We start from the raw sequence: 17969 nt of genomic DNA on the forward strand, positions 1-17969 counted from the left end.
TCGCTCCTGGCCCCCTTCTCCAAGTATGTCATTTCTACATGCCAGGAGAGCTCCAGAGAAGGGGAAATGGCAGCCAGCTAAATTATTTTCTTTTAACGGCTTTTTTTTGTGGAGGGGGTATTTTGTGTCTGAGCTTTCTGGGCCTGTGTAAAATTCAATGCTGACCTAATTGGGTTTTTAAAAGCCAACTGGACTTGCATTAAAAGTACTCTCTGGAACAGCCCCTGGTAGAATACAGCATAACTATTGTAGTATTATCTTCATGGGGCTGACTTCATGGGGCTGACTCCTTTTAAGTCTAACCTCTTATGTCAGCTTTATTACATTTATCACTTATAATCTGCCTCCCCCACCCCAAAAGAATAAATACTGGGTTTACAACTACTACAGCTCCCTCCAGTCATTGTACCAACCTGGGCACATTGGCTAGAGTCACAAATTACAATGTTCCCTAAACAATTTCTAAACGCACATTGTGGTGCTTGTGCCTATCTTCAAGTCTGCAAACAGCTTGGAATAGATAACCTGAAGATCTGACTTTTCCCATATGAACCTGCCCAGATAGTTTCCTCAGCAGGACTGGCTCTACTCTGTAGACTAAGAAACAGCAGTAACTTACATATACATAAGACCTCTTTAATAAAACTATCCAGATGGCTTACTAAGGGGTTAATGTTCCTTACTTAAAGAAACTCTGTATAACTTTAGATAACAAATTTATTATCAAGCAAGCATTTTATCAGGGTATTCTGTGCATCCACACAGTAAAGTACAATTCCCATACCTGTAGGACCATATTCACACAAAGTCTGGGAACATAAACAGGAATAGCCTTCTGATGCCATTCTAACTACCTACAGATTTCTATGGATTCCTGACATTTGTATCTTCACAGAGCATTTAGAGTTTTCTGCTCAACTTGAACAATGTAGTTCAGAATAGTGGAAATGTTAAGCACTGTCACTACATATCTAAGGATTCTGCAGAATGGGATTATGAGAGTTAATGTAATATCAAACCATTAAAACTATGTGGTATAGTAATGATGTTTTGTAGTCATTATTTTCTTCCAGGTTATAATAATAGGCAAGTTGCTACTTTCCAGATAATTGGACTATAATAAATCCACTAGCCATAGGCAACATGATCAATAATCAGGAACTGGAAGGTTCTATCTGCCCAGCCACTGGCCCAACAATGTGACTTGCAAAATTTTATTTTTTATCTAAATTATGGGATTGGGAGACAGCAAAGGGATTGAGGATTGAGATTGGGAGACAGCAAAGGGATTGGGATTGAGGAGACAGCAAAGCCTGGAGAAGACAATCATGCTGGGGAAGGTGGAAGGTAAAAGGAAGAGGGGCCGACCAAGGGCAAGATGGATGGATGGCATCCTTGAAGTGACTGGACTGACCTTGAAGGAGCTGGGGGTGGTGACGGCTGACAGGGAGCTCTGGCGTGGGCTGGTCCATGAGGTCACGAAGAGTCGGAGACGACTGAACGAATGAACAACAACATGGGATTGGTAAGATCAAGTAATTGTCACCCACACTGTAGGTTGTTCTTTGGGACTGGAATATGAGATAATGTTTTAAATTAACAAGAATGGTATTGATTAAAAGAAACTTAGGTGAGCACCTGGCTATGTTCATGCAACATTAGCCAGACTTCTAGTTTATTGGAAAGGGCTGTGTTGGTATATGCAGCTTAATCACTTCCATTTGATTTCTTCCAAAGTTTATTTCTGGTTTATCACTCTAAAATACTGGAAAAGGAACAAGCTAGGGAGCCTCAATTCAGCTTTTAATTTTTGATTACTTAGTAAAGATAAAGGTTTCCCCTGACATTAAGTCTAGTCATGTCTAACTCTGGTGAATGGTGATCATCTCCATTTCTTAGCCGAAGAGCCAGCGTTGTCCATAAACACCTGCAAAGTCATGTTGCCAGCATGGCTGCATGGAGTGGTGTCACCTTCCCGCAGAAGGGGTACCTACTGATCTAGTCACATTTGCATGTTTTCAAACTGCTAAGTTGGCAGAAACTGGGCTAACAGCAGGAGCTCACCCAGCTCCCCAATTTGAACTGCCAACCTTTTGGTCAGCAAGTTCAGCAGCTCATCAGTTTAACCCACTGCACCACCAGGTGGCTGGTAGTACATGGGCTACTATTTTTCACAATAGGAGGCAAATGGGAGCATTTGAGCTACATACATTGGCATTCTCGGGAATTTAAGCTTATATGGAGCCAGCATGATGTCATCCTTTGAGTGTTGGTATAGGGTTCTAGAAATCAGGGTTTGAATCTAGATTCTAAAACCCATCTAAAGAAACTTTGTCAATAAAATCCAAAGACTTGAAAGCACACAGCAACAATGTATTCAGACGCAGCCTTTAAGGATCTGTGCAATAAAGCACTTGGAATGTGCTATAAAATGTTCAGAATTATTATACTTCCAAATTAACTCTATGCAGTTACAATCTGGACAAGTCTTATAGATCAATCTAAAATATAATTAAACCATATTGCTTGAACTCCAGTCCATTTCAGCCTAATAGGTATAATGTAGCAAGCCTATCATGTACACACAAATTCATGTTTAAATTCCCCATAGCTTAAACAGCAATGTAAAACCTCGTCTGACTAAAAAAAACAAAAAAAACCCTCTGTTTTCTCTATACTGATCTACCTTCAATTAGCAGCTCACAATTTCAGTGGGATTCCAGAAGTTCCTACACCAAGATTTAAGTGGGTTGTAGAATGGTATATATTCACTGTGGATGTTTTTCTATGTGCTTGCATTATATGCATGTTAGCAATGGCAACCTTCTTCAAGCCTTCTCTAGTAATGTTTATCTATGATCATATTGCTTACTGTTTCCTGTATGTATGTTCTGGTATACTGCTTCCTTTACTCTATGGGGCTGCAGACCACATGCTCTTTTTTTTCTCTCTCTCTCCTTTTGCCTATGTGACCTGTTGTTAGCTCTTTTGTCATAAGAGAGATACCCTGGCCAAATGGCACAGAGAAATATCTCAAACATACATGAAACTGGACTGAAAACTTTTGTACCTGTGTATGCTAAACACATGAAGGTTGTGAGTAAATGAAATATGTCATTTTTATCAAAGTCTAATTTATTTTTGCCTCTTGAGTACATGATATAAAACAAATTGTTTTTATGAGAGAGCATTTATATTTTTGGGCACTAAAAGGTAATGCTTCTCTAAAAAGTTATAATCTCCAAAAGGTGTTCTTCCAAAAGGTTATGAATGCCATTTTCCAAAAACATATGTGTGCGCGCACACTTTCAACTTGTCCATTGACTTATGATTACTACTGAATTCCATGGAATTTTCTTAGTCAAGGAATACATTCAAACATGGTTTGTCATTGCTTTCCTCTGAAATACAGACTGCAATATTTGTTTTTTTCTTGGTGATCCGATCCTTCTTAGTTTCCAAAATCAGATCTGATACTTTAAGGGAATTTAGGATTTTTTTCTTGTAAAATCCAGGCTATTACTTTCTCTATCATTCTATAATGCTCTTCACATTGGAAACTCTAAAACAGAAGCCTTCAATTTGCTACTGAGGTACAACCCTCAGTATTTCTCACTGTATCACTAGAACAGCTGTGTATTACAGTTCAAAACATCCATATGGAAAAGACACCTGTATTTTGCCCTTCCTACCATCTCTGCCTAGCTTTGTTCCATAGCAATCTAGAAGAATAGAACCAGGAACTAACAGGTTGGCTGCTCTGAATGCATCCTGCTGTCCACAAAGTTGCATTGTTCTGTACAGGCTATGCAACAATTATATGCACACCTGTACTAACAAATGTTTACTTGTGCTGGAAAAGAATCCACAAAAAAGATTAAAGTTGAGCCATTACTATGCAGTATGCTTTTGGCCATTTACCTTTGTTTTTTAAAAGGAGCATTCAACTACTTGCAAGCAGTATACTCTACTTTACCATGCCTCCAGCTGAATTTAGTGCAGCCACTAAACACTGATATTGTACTAGTACAATTCAGAGCACAACAATAAGACTGTTCCATCCCAGAAGGCAGCTCTGACCTTTCACAAATAATAGAATAAACAGAATAGCACAAGCCATCTCAAAATACTTTGCTTTAGACTTCAGTTAGTACAGTGGAATAAAGATAGACTCTGAGAAAGGTACATGCTCTGAGAAAGCCGAAGGCACTTCAAAGCACCTGCCAACTTATGACAACCCCATTAATTTAATGGGCTTTCTTAGAAAAGGAGTGCTCAGAGGTGGTTGTTCCAGTTCCTTTCTCTGAAAAATCGCCTATAACACCAGAGCGGTGGATGGTTACATTACAAGCCATATTTCAAAAACTGCAGTCAGGAAACTTACCATACAATCTCAGTGTCTATAGAAGACAGAGGCAAACTTGGGCCCTCCAGGTGTTTTGGACTTCAACTTCCACATTTTCTAACAGCCAGAGGTCCCTTCCGCTTAAGTGGCTGTGGGAGGAAAGGAAGGGGACTGAGGCTGTAAGGAAATGTAGAAGTCCAAAACTCCTGGAGGGCCCAAGCTTGCCCATGCCTGGTCTATAGCAAGGGCAAGAATCGCCTGGCCCTCTACATGTTATTAGACTGCAATTCCCAGGAGCCCTAGCCAGCATAAACAATGGAGAACAATGGCATTTCTGTCAAACAATACCTAGAGAATCCATGATTCTCAACCCTACTGTGCAAAATAAAAGCAGACCTCCCCTTCACCCTGTAACATACACTACACACAAGGAAGCATGACACCAGGAAGGGGAATACCTTCCTGGATTTCACATAGATATGATTAACTGTGGCAAACCTCACTGAAATATCACCCACTGAAGAATATCATAGAGCTATGTTGGAGGACTTAGAAAATGCAAAGAGATAGCATATTTTTAGGACATGGATAAATGAAACTACAGGTACAGGGATGATACTATATAGCCATCCTCTCTGTATAAAAATCATATAAAGAAGAATAACATTTAAACAAAATACAGGCTGATTATTCCTTATATCAGAATTCTAAAATACTCCAAAACTGTCCACACAGACAGCTGAGATAGTGGCGCCTTTGCTTTCTGATGATTCAATGTACACAAACATAGTTTCATACACATTTATTACAATATTGTATAAAACTACCTTCAGGCTATATGTATAAGGTGTGTATGATACATAAATGAATTTCATGTATAGACTTGGATCCCATCTCTAAGATATTTCATTATGTACGTAAATGCAAAGACAGGTATTTCAAAATCCAAAACATTCCTTGTCCCAAGCATTTCAGAGAAAGGATATTCAGTTTGAATAACCACCATTTCTAATTTACTAAACACAAATAAAGTTTATAGTACTTGCAGTTTAATTTATTTCAACGTATTCTCCTTTCCTTAAGACAGTTTTGATGCCAACAGGCATCTGGATTTTCAGGAGTGTCCCTTAAAAACAACTCCACCAAGTGCACAATGCCATGGTTCTCAGGAGCTTACAGATTTAAGAGTTTGATTTAAATAGCCTATACTGGATTTTAAGAGCATTAAAGTGCTCTAATTTATTGTGACCTGCCTATAAGTAATGCCACTGAACTGGTTATTACACCACTATCTGAAGAATTATTAATATTCTTTGACAATCTGTTGCTTCCCAATGCATTGAGAGGAATTCTAAAGGCAGAATCACTTAGCCCTGAATTCTTTCGACAGCGAGGATACGGAAAGCTAATGTTTATAACTTATGAATTTATAAATATTTAAATAGAGAGAGAGAGAGAGATGCAAACAATTTACATGTGATCCCTGTCTCAGTGGAGAGTATGTTCCTGAACTTACTATGGAAATAGGAAACCAGGGGTAAACTGGTTGGGATTTCTGGGAGTTGTAGACCAAAACACTGGGGGGACCCACAGATTGAGAACCACTGCCCTAAACAGTTCCAGCCCAGTTTACTGTCTGAACCTCTCTCCCTCTATGAACCATCTCAGAGATTAAGATCTTCCCGTCTTGGTCCCACCTCCTTCACAGGTGTGGTTAGTGGGGATAAGAGACAGGGCCTTCTCAGTGGTGGCCCTTTGGCTGTGGAACTCCCTCCCCAGTGAGATTAGATCAGTCCCTTTCCTCCTGGACTTCAGAAAGAAAGTAAAAATGTGTCTAATGAGACCAAGCCTTTAGATAATAACTGCAGTGCAATAAATGGATATGGAATATATGCAATGACAATGGAATGGCTCTTGATTTATAGGCTAAAGCCAGCACTTTGAATTGTTCTTGGTAGCTGACTGGCAACCAGTGGAGCTGGTGCAACGGGGGGGGGGGGGGGGGGGGGAGGGGGGGTGCTCCCTGTCACTACTCCAGTGAGGAATCTAACTGCCGCCCATCGGACCACTTGAAGCTTCCGAACAGTCTTCAAAGGCAACCCCATGTAGAGCACATTAAGGATGTAACAAGACCATGAACCACCATAGAATCACCTGGGGGACCTAGAAAATTCTTTGAAAGGACATATTTTGTCAGATGCAGGTAATTGAATCATGACTACTGGTTCTGAAAATTCAGGTGTCATACTGTATATACTTTTCTGAAAGGCAAAATACTTATTATCTCGTATCAGTTCTCCAGAAAAGCTACTATACTTCAAGGAGAGGCAGACAATCAGTTTTCAACGAGTTCTCTACCTCTCTCTTGGGTTCTGCCACTTCTTGTGGGAAAAGTGACATGGAAAACTAAATCATGGCAGAAAGCAACCCTTGTGAAGCTTCAAACTCCCATGCCTCCTTCTTATCCTCTCACACAACTGAGAAGAGGAATACAAATATCTTGTGCAAACAAGTATCCATGATATAATGTATACTCTAGTGAAGCCAACTACATATTTAGGGTTGTTTATTTGGTTAGCAACTGATAAATGTTTATTTTGGATTGTTTCTTCTCTGGTGAACCTGATCATTTTCATAGACCCCCCCCCCCCACTTTCTCATAAGTGCTGGCCCATAGCTCACAGTTATGTCTCCTGAAAATGAATTCCTATGAACTATGAATCCACTAACATTCTGGACCATTATTAAATACAGGTTGAGCATTCTTATCCAAAATTTTGAAATCCAAAATACTCCAAAATAGAGTGTTGTCCACACTGATGGCTAACAGAGAGAGTTTTGCTTTCTGGTGGTACAATGTACACAAGTTTCCTTTCACGCACACAATGATTTTAAATTTGTATAAAATTATCTTCAGGTTATGTGTATAAAGTATATATACACACACATGAATGAATGAATGAATGAATGAATGAATGAAACAAATGAATTCCATGTTTAGACTAGGGTCCCATCTCCAAGATATCTCATTATTTACATATATGCAAATACATTCCAAAATTCAAACAAATCTGAAATCCAAAACACTTCTGGTCCCAAGCATTTCGGATAAGGGATATTCATCCTGTACCACCATTTTTGTCAGACTGACATGACCATAGGTTAGATAGAGGTTCACTAACACACATCAAATAGAGTTGTTCCCAAGTCAAAACAGCCAAAAGTGTATCAAAATATCTCAGTGAATTCAGCTCAAAAGTCACAAGCCACAAAATATCTCTAGCCCTTCTACAGCAACGAAACATGATAAAGAAACAGCGATTGCATGCATACCTAGCTGTACTTCTTAACCTTTATCTGTTTGTATCGTGAGTTTCGTCTTCAACTGTCTCTGCATAGTAATGGGACACACCTCTTTCCTTGCTGTGCCTCTCTGCCTGTATGCACATTCTTCTCTCTGTATTCATAAAATTTCCAGAGAGTCATACACTGTCTCTCGTGGTATCCATCCTCCACTTCTTTTTCTGTCTCTCTGTCACATTCAACTTGCACTGATATAAGCTTATATCCACTGAGCTTAATAAAGTTGGTTCTATCCACAAAAGGTTAGAGCAGAACAAGTTTGAGGACTAACAAAGGAATCACACACCAGTTTCATTGCTATTTTTATTGCAACAGACTAACATGGCTACTCTTGTGAAGTATTCTGGATTTACACAAACCTTTGTGATGTTTAACTACTAACCATTATTTTATCCTAGTACCCCAGACTCTTGAGATAACTGGTGAATTTCCAAGGAAAAATATGTATGCAGGTATTACAGTCAGAAAAAAATCACCTGCTGCTCATTCCTTAGCACATATTTCAGTTCTAACCATTTTCCAAGTCACAGCAAAAAAAAAAAAAAAAAAACCCTCTCAATTACAGCTAGTGTTTGTGGCAAGAATTATACCAGCACAGCTCCTATTGAAGAGAGAAATCTTTTTCTCCTTACCAATTCTTACCATACATCAATGGAACCACTGACCACATAGGGAAGCTGATGAAGAAACACAACCTACGAACTATCTATGGACCCACTAAGAAAATCCAACAAATGCTATGTTCAGCAAAGGACAAAAGGGATCCTCTCACATCTGCAGGTGTCTACCGTATACCATATAGCTTTGGACAAGTCTACATAGGGACCACTAAATACAACAGCATTTCCCAAACACAAATCAAGGAACATGGAAGGCACTGCAGACTAATTCAACCAGAGAAGTCAGCCATAGCAGAGCACCTGATGAACCAACCTGGACACAGCATATATCTGAAAACACAGAAATGCTGGACCAATCTAACAACCACCATGTCTGACTACACAGAGAAGTCACTAAAATCCACAAACATGTGGACAATTTCAACGGAAAGGAGGAAACCACGAAAATGAATAAAATCTGGCTACCAGTATCTTATACTGGTAAAATTAGTACAATAAATAAAGAACAGTACTCTGAAGACAGGGAAATTCCAGACATGAAACAATCAGGTCTAGCTAACACCTCCCAACAAAGGATTCCCCCAAGCAGGAAGGCCTTGAAACTGCAATCCTTTGAAATGCTGATCAAGGTGATTAATTTTCTTTAATTGCAACATTCACATTTGCCTCCAACAGACAAGAGTTCTTTCTACCACCCTGGACCTTCCACAGATATATAAAGCTCCCTTGCTTGGTTTCCAATATACCTCACAACATCTAAGGATACCTGTCATGGATGTGGGCGAAACGTTAGGAAAGAATGCTTCTGGAACATGACCATACAGCCTGGAAAACTCACAGCAATCCAGTCATTCCGATGGACATGAAAGTCTTTGACAACAAATTGTCTCTTATTAGCCAAAACACATGATCAGCCAGTGAAAATCTAAAATTTCTTTGCAGAATACTCTTTACTAGAACCCAGGTAGGTCCTATTGCCTATCTGTATTTACTATTTGCTTTCCAATCTATCAGAAATTGACAACCTGTAGCTCTTGGCAATATTTCAAAAGCAATGAACTCAAAATGGCCTGTATAATTTTCCTCTCCTGAGGATTGTCACAAGTCAGAAATGACTTAAAGACACACAGCAACAGCAGCAATTTCTCCTTCCTAATTTAAGAATCTGAAATTGACTTGTCTGAGAAATACAGTTTCAAGGTGAGGAATGTTCTTAAGTGTCAGTCAACAGCAAAGTCAACACAGCGTGATCGAGGAGTTTTTACCCTATTCCTTTTTCAGGACTAATGAGGTTTCTGGCAATTGTTAGGCAACATCTTAAGAATGATTTTCAATGTGTTAGAAAGACAGGAAGCTGCTAGTACCAATTCCTGGGTCAACTGAAGGAAAACAACTGGAAAGAACTGAAGCAGGGCTGTTCGGGGGTATTCTAGAAGTGTAAAAAGGGAAGAGAGACAAACAGACACATGCAGAATTGGACATCTGTATCCACAAATTTTGTATCCACAGAGTCAATCATCCATAGCTTGAAAAATATTTTTTAATCCCATGAGGTAACCTTGTTTTCTGTCATTTTATATAAGGGACACTATTTTACTACCATTGTACTGTCTATGATGGGACTTCAGCATCCATGGAGATCCTGGAACCAAACAAAGTGTCTACTGCATATGTGCATATTTGTGTGCGTTTACACACACACACACACACAGTAGACTCTCAATTAACCAGCATCCATTGAGGCCAGTAGATGCTGCTGGCTAAATGTAGTTTCTGGTTGCTTGAGGTCCCTCCTCACAGCTGAATAAAATCCCACATGTTCTGCTTTGAACTGGAATATATGGTAGTGTAGACTCAGATAAACCAGTTCAAAGCAGATATTATGGTATTTTCTGCCTTGATATTCTGGGTTATATGGCTGCGTGGAAGGACCCTGAGAGATATTATTTAAACAGACCTAATAATATACCCCATATAGTACCATACCATAAACTGTATTGATTTGATATTGATATTGAAATACAGTAATGGAAAACAAATAAAGACAAACTTAAGAGATTTACTGCATTATAAATTTGAAGAGGCACGAATGGAGGGCGAAAGAACGTGCCAAGAGGAAGGCATGTCAAGCCATCCCCGACCGGGACCACCTTCCACCTGGTAACCAATGCCCTCACTGTGGGAGAAGATGCAGATCAAGAATAGGGCTCCACAGTCATCTATGAAGCCACCGCCGGGACACTACACTTGGAGAACTATCATCTTTGGACTATGAGGGATCGCCTAAGTAAGTAAACAACAATCAAAGAGCACTCCGCCAATGATAAAATTGAATTAACCTTGGCACATAGAACTCCCATGACCAACAGAAACACTTGAAGGGTTTGGTGGGACATTGACCTTCAGTTTTTGAGTTGTAGTTCACCTACATCCAGAGAGCACTGTTGACTCAAACAATGATGAATCTGGACCAAACTTGGCACCAATACTCAATATGCCCAAATGTGAACACTGGTGGAAAATAAGACCTAGGCATTTGAGAGTTGTAGTTGCTGGGATTCATAGTTAACCTACAATCAAAGAGCCCACAATGGATCTGCATCAAAGTTGGCACATTACTTACATGGCCAACACTGAATACTGGTGAGGTTGGGGGCTGTTTTTGAATTCTGGGAGTTGTAGTTCACCAAGACCAAACAAGGGAGAGAAGGACTGGCAGAGAGATCTTCAGCTTTCTCTGCCATAAGACCATCAGAAATATGCATTTTCTGATGCTCTTTGGCAATCTCTCTGAAACCCCTCTCGCAACTCTTAAGTTGAGAAACACTGCCTTAGGTCCCTTCCACACAGCCCAATATCCCAGAATATCAAGGCAGAAAATCCCACATTATCTGAGTGTGGCCTCAGATAACCCAGTTCAAAGCAGATATTGTGAGATTTTCTGCCTTCATATTCTGGGATATAGGGCTGTATGGAACAGCCCTGGGATACCTTCCACACATTTGAATAAAAGCACACATTATCTGCTTTGAACTGGAATATATGTCAGTATGGACTCAGGGCCCTTCCATACAGCCCTATATCCCAGAATATCAAGGCAGAAAATCCCACATTATCTGAGTGTGGCCTCAGATAACCCAGTTCAAAGAAGATATTGTGAGATTTTCTGTTTTGATTTTCTGGGATATAGAGCTGTGTGGAAGGGCCCTCAGATAACCCAGGTGAAAAAAAATATTGTGGATTATCTGTCTTGATATTCTGGGTGTGTAGAACTGCCCTGGGGTTTTGTATTGCTGTGTAGCTGGGACTTTAGATGTGCCCACTTTATAGTTTTGGTCTTATGTGTGTATACCAGGGTTCCTCAAACTAAGGTCTGGGGGCCAGATACGGCCCTCCATGGTCATTTACCGGCTCTTGCTCAGGGTCAACCTAAGTCTGAAACGACTTGAAAGCACACAACAACAATAATCCTATCTCATCTGCCAAATCAGGCCCACACTTCCCATTGAAATACTAATAAGTTTATATTTGTTAAAATTGTTCTTCATTTTAATTATTGTATTGTTTTAAAGTGTTTTTTGCACTACAAATAAGGTATGTGCACTGTGCATAGGAATTCATTTGTATTTTTTTCAAATTATAATCCAGCCTTCCAACAGTTTGAGGGACTGTGACCTGGCCCTCTGTTTAAAAAGTTTGCGGATATAGTAAATTCTCACTTAATCGGAACCCAAGCAACCAGACTGTCTAACAACCGGCAAAAACATCTGAGTGTGGACTCAGACAACCCAGTCTTAAGCAGATACTGTGGGATTGTCTGCCTTGATATTCTGGGATATAGGGCTGTGTGGAAGGGCTTTTAAAGAGAAGGCTGGAAGGCGCCTCCTTTCCCCAGAGGAAGCCAACCCCTCTCGTCCCACCGACACAGAGCCGCGGGGTGACTCAACTTCACATGACCACCCAAAGGCAGGCCAGGCAAGGCAGGCAAGGCAGGCAGGCAGGAGACGTCTGCCCGGGGCGCCCTGTTGAGTAAGGGCAGTGTTGCAACGCGCGCGCCTTTGGAGAAAGAAAGGGTCCTCTCCCGACCTCCGCCGCGATCAAAGGCAGACAAAACAAACAGGACGGCGAGCACAACTCCCTCCCGGGGCGCCTGCCATGGTCGCTCCCCTCAGTGGGAAGGGGTCTCTCAGGGAGAAGAAGCCGGGAAGCAACAGATCTCTTTCTCTAGCTTCAGAAGACTCTGAGAGAGAGAGAGGAAGAGATCCCGCCTGCAAGTAAACACGCTCCCGGTGGCTGGCTGTGCAAAATAAAAGTCTGGAAAGAGGAAGGCTCGGCGGAGGCAGACCCACGCCCCGTCTGCGCAGGCGCCGCCAGGCAAAAGCCAGCCAGGGAGGGAGGGAAGGAGGAGGGAAGGAGCAGTCCCACGGCGGCACCTTTCCCACAGCCGGGTTCCCATGAGAAGCACTTGGCAGCGAGAGAGAGAAAGAAAGAGAGACCCCCAGGCAACAGGCTTGTTCTCCTCCTCACCTCCACAGATAACCCAGCTCAGGCTTTGAAGCGCTCACCTGCTGTCCAGGAGGCGGTGATTCCCGCTGTCACGGTGGTTTCTCCCTCTTCCTCCTCCTCTTCCTCGCTGCAAGGGACGCAGCCAGCAGCTCTTCCCGCGTCAACAACAGCCGCGCACTGGTTTAGTTACCTGCCGCCTCCCTTCCAGGTGGCTCCAGGCTGGGAGCGCGTCCGCCCGGCTCAGGAAGAGGGCTTTCCCTTCCCAAGGCGCAGAGCAGAGAGATTGAGGAGGAGGAGGAGGAGGAGGAAGGGGTTCCTAGGCAACCGCTTTTCCCGCCCTCTTCCTTCCCTCCAATCCCACCCCCTCGCTCCTCCAGCCAATCCCGCGGGAGCGCGTGACTGGAGGGACAATTATGAAGCGAAAGGGAGGGGCGGGGGGAGGAGGAGGAGAGGAGGGAGAGTGGGAAGCTCCCTCCAAGGAGACTTTTGCTTTCTTTCCTCCGGGAGGGGATTCCCGTCGCAAGCCCCCACCCCCCACCCCCCCCCCTTGACAGAGATTTTTCTGGCCTTGCTGCCGGCGGGAAAAGAAGTAGCCAATTCAGAGTAACGGTATGATAGCTGGGTCCGGAAGCTCCAAGCGTTACGGAGATGCCGCATCGCTCCTTGGGAAGCGCTGTTTGCGTAAGAGAGACTTAGCTAATGTAAGCCAGGCCAGAGACAGATAATATAGAATGAATGCAAGAGTTCTTTAATGGTGAAACCCTAACCCGTACCGAACCCTGAACCGTATAGTAAGCCTTAGCCTAACCCCTTACTCAAACCCTAAACCTTACTCTAACTCTTATGCTAACCCAAACCCTAAACCTCACCCTAACCCTAACCCTGAACCGTAACCCCTAACCCTTAACCTAATCCGAAGCTGTCTGCTCAGATGCAGAAACTCAAATGCTGTTTGCCATGCTGCAATGTGGACTTCCCCACTTACCTTTGTATCTCACCACAAGTTGGATGCTTCCTCCAAGAAGGATGCTGCATTTGGAAGGGCAGTCCTCTTCTCTGCAGTGTTTCATATCTATTGACCTCAATATGAAACAAATTTTAAGAGCTGTAAGTGTAACTGACCACGGAACAACAGACTGGTTCAAGATTGGGAAAGGCGTACGGCAGGGCTGCATACTCCCACCCAACCTTTTTAACTTGTATGCAGAACACATCATGCGATGTGCGGGGCTGGATGAATGCAAAGCTGGGGTAAAAATTGCTGGAAGAAACATTAACAACCTCAGATATGCAGATGACACCACTCTGATGGCCGAAAGCGAGGAGGAGCTGAGGAGCCTTCTAATCAAGGTGAAAGAAGAAAGCGCAAAAGCCGGGTTGCAGCTAAACATAAAAAAAACCAAGATTATGGCAACAAGAATGATTGACAACTGGAAAATAGAGGTAGAAAATGTGGAGGCCGTGTATTTCTTTGTATTTGTATTTCTAGGTGCAAAGATTACTGCAGATGCAGACTGTGGCCAGGAAATCAGAAGACGCTTACTTCTTGGGAGGAGAGCAATGTCGAATCTCGATAAAAGTAAAGAGTAGAGACATCACACTGGCAACAAAGATCCGCCTAGTCAAAGCCAAGGTATTCCCTGTAGTAACCTACGGATGTGAGAGCTGGACCTTAGGGAAGGCTGAGCGAAGGAAGATCGATGCTTTTGAGCTGTGGTGTTGGAGGAAAGTTCTGAGAGTGCCTTGGACTGCGAGGAGATCCAACCAGTCCATCCTCCAGGAAATAAAGCCCGACTGCTCATTGGAGGGAAGGATACTAGAGACAAAGTTGAAGTACTTTGGCCACATCATGAGGAGACAGCAAACCCTAGAGAAGACAATTATGCTGGGGAAAGTGGAAGGTAAAAGGAAGAGGGGCCGACCAAGGGCAAGATGGATGGATGGCATCCTTGAAGTGACTGGACTGACCTTGAAGGAGCTGGGGGTGGTGACGGCCGACAGGGAGCTCTGGCATGGGCTGGTCCATGAGGTCACAAAGAGTGGGAGACGACTGAACGAATGAACAACAAAGTGTATCATCAGCATCACCCTAGACAATACCAGTCAATTTACCGAGCATAGTATAAAAATGCCTCCCTTCCATGATTCCTTATTTCCAATTTACTGAAATAAATGAGTGTTCTATTGTTTAAGTGTTTCTTAAATAGCAGCTTAAATAGGAAGTGGTCACTGAAAATCAATTATGGCAACTGTTTCCCACAGTAGATCTATTGGTTCTTCAATAAATCCCAAGTCTTCACTCAATTGTTTTTTTTAAATTTTCATGATGGAGATATTTGTCAATTTCGCCACAAATGCTTTGAGAATAAAATATGATTTTAAGGCACAACCAGCCAAATGAGGGAAGTCTGCCAATTTCCAGCTTCCAGTTAAGTAATTATGTGTTGCTATTTCAAAACAGGAATGATAATTGTGCAGCCTCAAGATATTATTGGATTGCAGTTCCCTGCACTCCCCAACATTAGCTTTTTTTGGCTAGGGTTGATGTCAACTACAGTCCAACAACATTTGAAGAGCCGCATAATTTTCCAAGCACTGTCCTCAGTGGAAGCACATAATTACTTCATTTCATAGGCTCTTTAAGACCGTCTTCTTTTTTAAAAAAAATAAAAAAAATAAAAAATGTTAAAATGAATATAACAGGGTTTTTTTCTCACAGACCTCTAGGAACTGTAGTTTTTTGAGCATCAAGATAGACATTTAGGTGTATGTTTTCTTCAAGTCCCTTCTACACTTCAATATAAAATCTAAATTATCTGATTTGAACTGGATTATATGGCAATGTAGACTCAGAATCCAGTTCAAAGCAGGTAATCTGGATTATATGGCAGTGTAAAAGTGGCCTCAGAAATAGTCAGCTTGCCTTGGATTGACCAGTCACAAAACATGCAGTAACGAAATAGTCAAATATTTGCATCCTGAAAGCCAGAGAGAAGTCAGATATGAAAACAGAAGTGAGGTACTTCTTTCCATTCATATATTTTGGTCTGGGTTTCCCCTTAGACTTCAGATATGAAGTAGGAAGTTGGATTTCCATAAACTGCTCACCAATTTTACTATAAGCAGAACTAGTGTTTTCTTATTCTGTAGCATACATACACACATGATAACTCATCTGCAACCCACTTTGGCTGGATCTGCACTGCCATATAACCCAGATTATCAAAACAGATAGCCTGCATTATTTTCTTTGAACTGGATTAGATGAGTCTATATTGCCATATAATCTTATTCAAAGCAAATAATCTGGATTTCATATGTCACTGTAGATCCAGCCTTTGTCTCTTTTGGTCTTTGCTTTTAAACTCTTTCTTTGCCAAGAAATCCCCCGAGGCATATAAAACCTACCATTGTTGTTGCTTGCAAATGCTCTTCAAAAGGCTTAGACTGGATCTACACTGCCATTTAAAATTCAAATTATCTGTTTTGAACTGGATTATACCGCAATGTAGACTCATATACTCTAGTTCAAAGCAGATAATTTGGATTTTATATGGAAGTGTGGAAGGGGCTTTAGATGCACCTGGGGCTGGATCTACTCTGCCATATAATTCAGGGCCCCTCCAGACAGTATCTTTATTGCGGTATCTACCGTAATAAAGGAGGAGCTGTCCAGATAGTGTTCTGTATAGTCCCGAATTAATTCACTGCAAACCAGAAAACCCTGCTATATAACAAATTAATTATATAGTGGATTTATTCCATGCATTCTTGGAAGGCGCAGGATAAACCACTATTTCTGGTGTCTGGACTACAGTCCAGACACCATTCAAACAGTTTACTGGGCTAAATAAGCCTGCTAAACTGTGGGAATACCCAAACCCTCCCCCAAGGCACCCAGACCCCTAAGAAGAGTAATGAAAACTTACCCAGCCTCTATTAGAGGCTTCGGCCAGCTCTCCCGGCGCATAGGAATGATGTGCCAGGAGAGTGGGAGGGACTGCTGGTCGAAGTCTGTAATGGAGGCCAGGTAAATTTTCATTACTTTTCTAAGGGATCTGGGGGCTTTGGGGGAGCAGGGAGGGCCTCCAGATGTTCTCTCAGGCTAATCCCAGGAGAACATCTGGACACCCACCCCAGAAAGCTCGAGCTTTCTGGGGTGAGTGTGGACAGCCCCCCAGGAAAATCTGCATTTTAAAAACGCGGGTTCTCCAGTGATAAAGGCCTGTCTGGATCCACCCTCAGTTTCTGAATCCATATTATCTGCTTTGAACTGGATTAATGAGTATACATCGCCATATAACCCAGTTCAAAGCAGATAATCTGGATTCAGAAACTGGATTTTATGGTAGTCTAGACGGGGCTTCGGTTTGAGCATGTTAACCCAGTCTTTGCCATTCATGACAATTACGTATACCTAAAGAGTAACTAGGCATGAGGGAAAGTCATGATCAGGGGAAGCTAGAAAATCAGATATTTTTCCAAGATGCAGTTGCTCCGACTTGAAGTATGAAGGAAGGACAAGCTTGTTCTCATGCTTGAGCAGTTTGTCAGTATTGCATATGCATGACTGAAGATCCACCAAGGCTGCTGAAGTAATGTGGTTTGCTTTTAATCTTCATCCACACAGATAAACAAACTTGCACTGTGTGATGTTTGAAGTAGTTTTCTGACCCACATGGAAATTCCCAAGGACATGTTCCATGCCCAAAGGAATGTTTGTCCTTGTATAATGAAGGGTATTCCACAGTATCCAGACACTTTGTCTATTCACATTAAGAGAAATAATTGTTAGGAGAAACGTGAAAAATGTAATCAATATAATTCCTACATCTAAAAGTCCTGCCATTTCCCACTGAAACACAACAAACCCCTAGTTATGAACCTCCTGCCACCTCCAATAGAAAAAGGTCAGAAGTCCATTTACTTGAGAATGCAATCCAACTCTCTCTCCCCCTCCAACCAAACCCCAACACAAACCTCTACAACACTGTGTTGTCAAAAGTTTTCATAGTTGGAATCATTGGGTTGCTGTGAGTTTTCTGGGCTGTATGGCCATGTTCCAAAAACATTTTCTCCTGACATTTCACCCACATGCATGGCAGGCATCCTCAGAGGTTGTGAGGTCTGTTGGA

General features: G+C 41.9%; 1 protein-coding gene across 4 annotated transcripts in view; it reads right to left on the minus strand.

Moving 5' to 3' along the window:
• The window catches only part of PIK3CB (phosphatidylinositol-4,5-bisphosphate 3-kinase catalytic subunit beta), a 102125-nt gene extending 88990 nt beyond the window's left edge, over window positions 1–13135 (minus strand). For 3 of the 4 annotated variants that reach the window (XM_067465954.1, XM_067465955.1, XM_067465953.1), the window contains exon 1: window positions 12894–13135. The gene's annotated coding sequence lies outside the window, so the exon portion shown is untranslated. Of the gene's footprint in view, window positions 1–12414; window positions 12435–12893 lie in introns of those variants that run through there. The other variant, XM_060767924.2, reaches the window with a different exon arrangement.
• Between the last annotated feature and the right edge of the window lie 4834 nt (window positions 13136–17969).

The sequence above is a fragment of the Anolis sagrei genome, chromosome 3 (genome assembly GCF_037176765.1).
Source record: "Anolis sagrei isolate rAnoSag1 chromosome 3, rAnoSag1.mat, whole genome shotgun sequence".
Taxonomy (NCBI): domain Eukaryota; kingdom Metazoa; phylum Chordata; class Lepidosauria; order Squamata; family Dactyloidae; genus Anolis; species Anolis sagrei.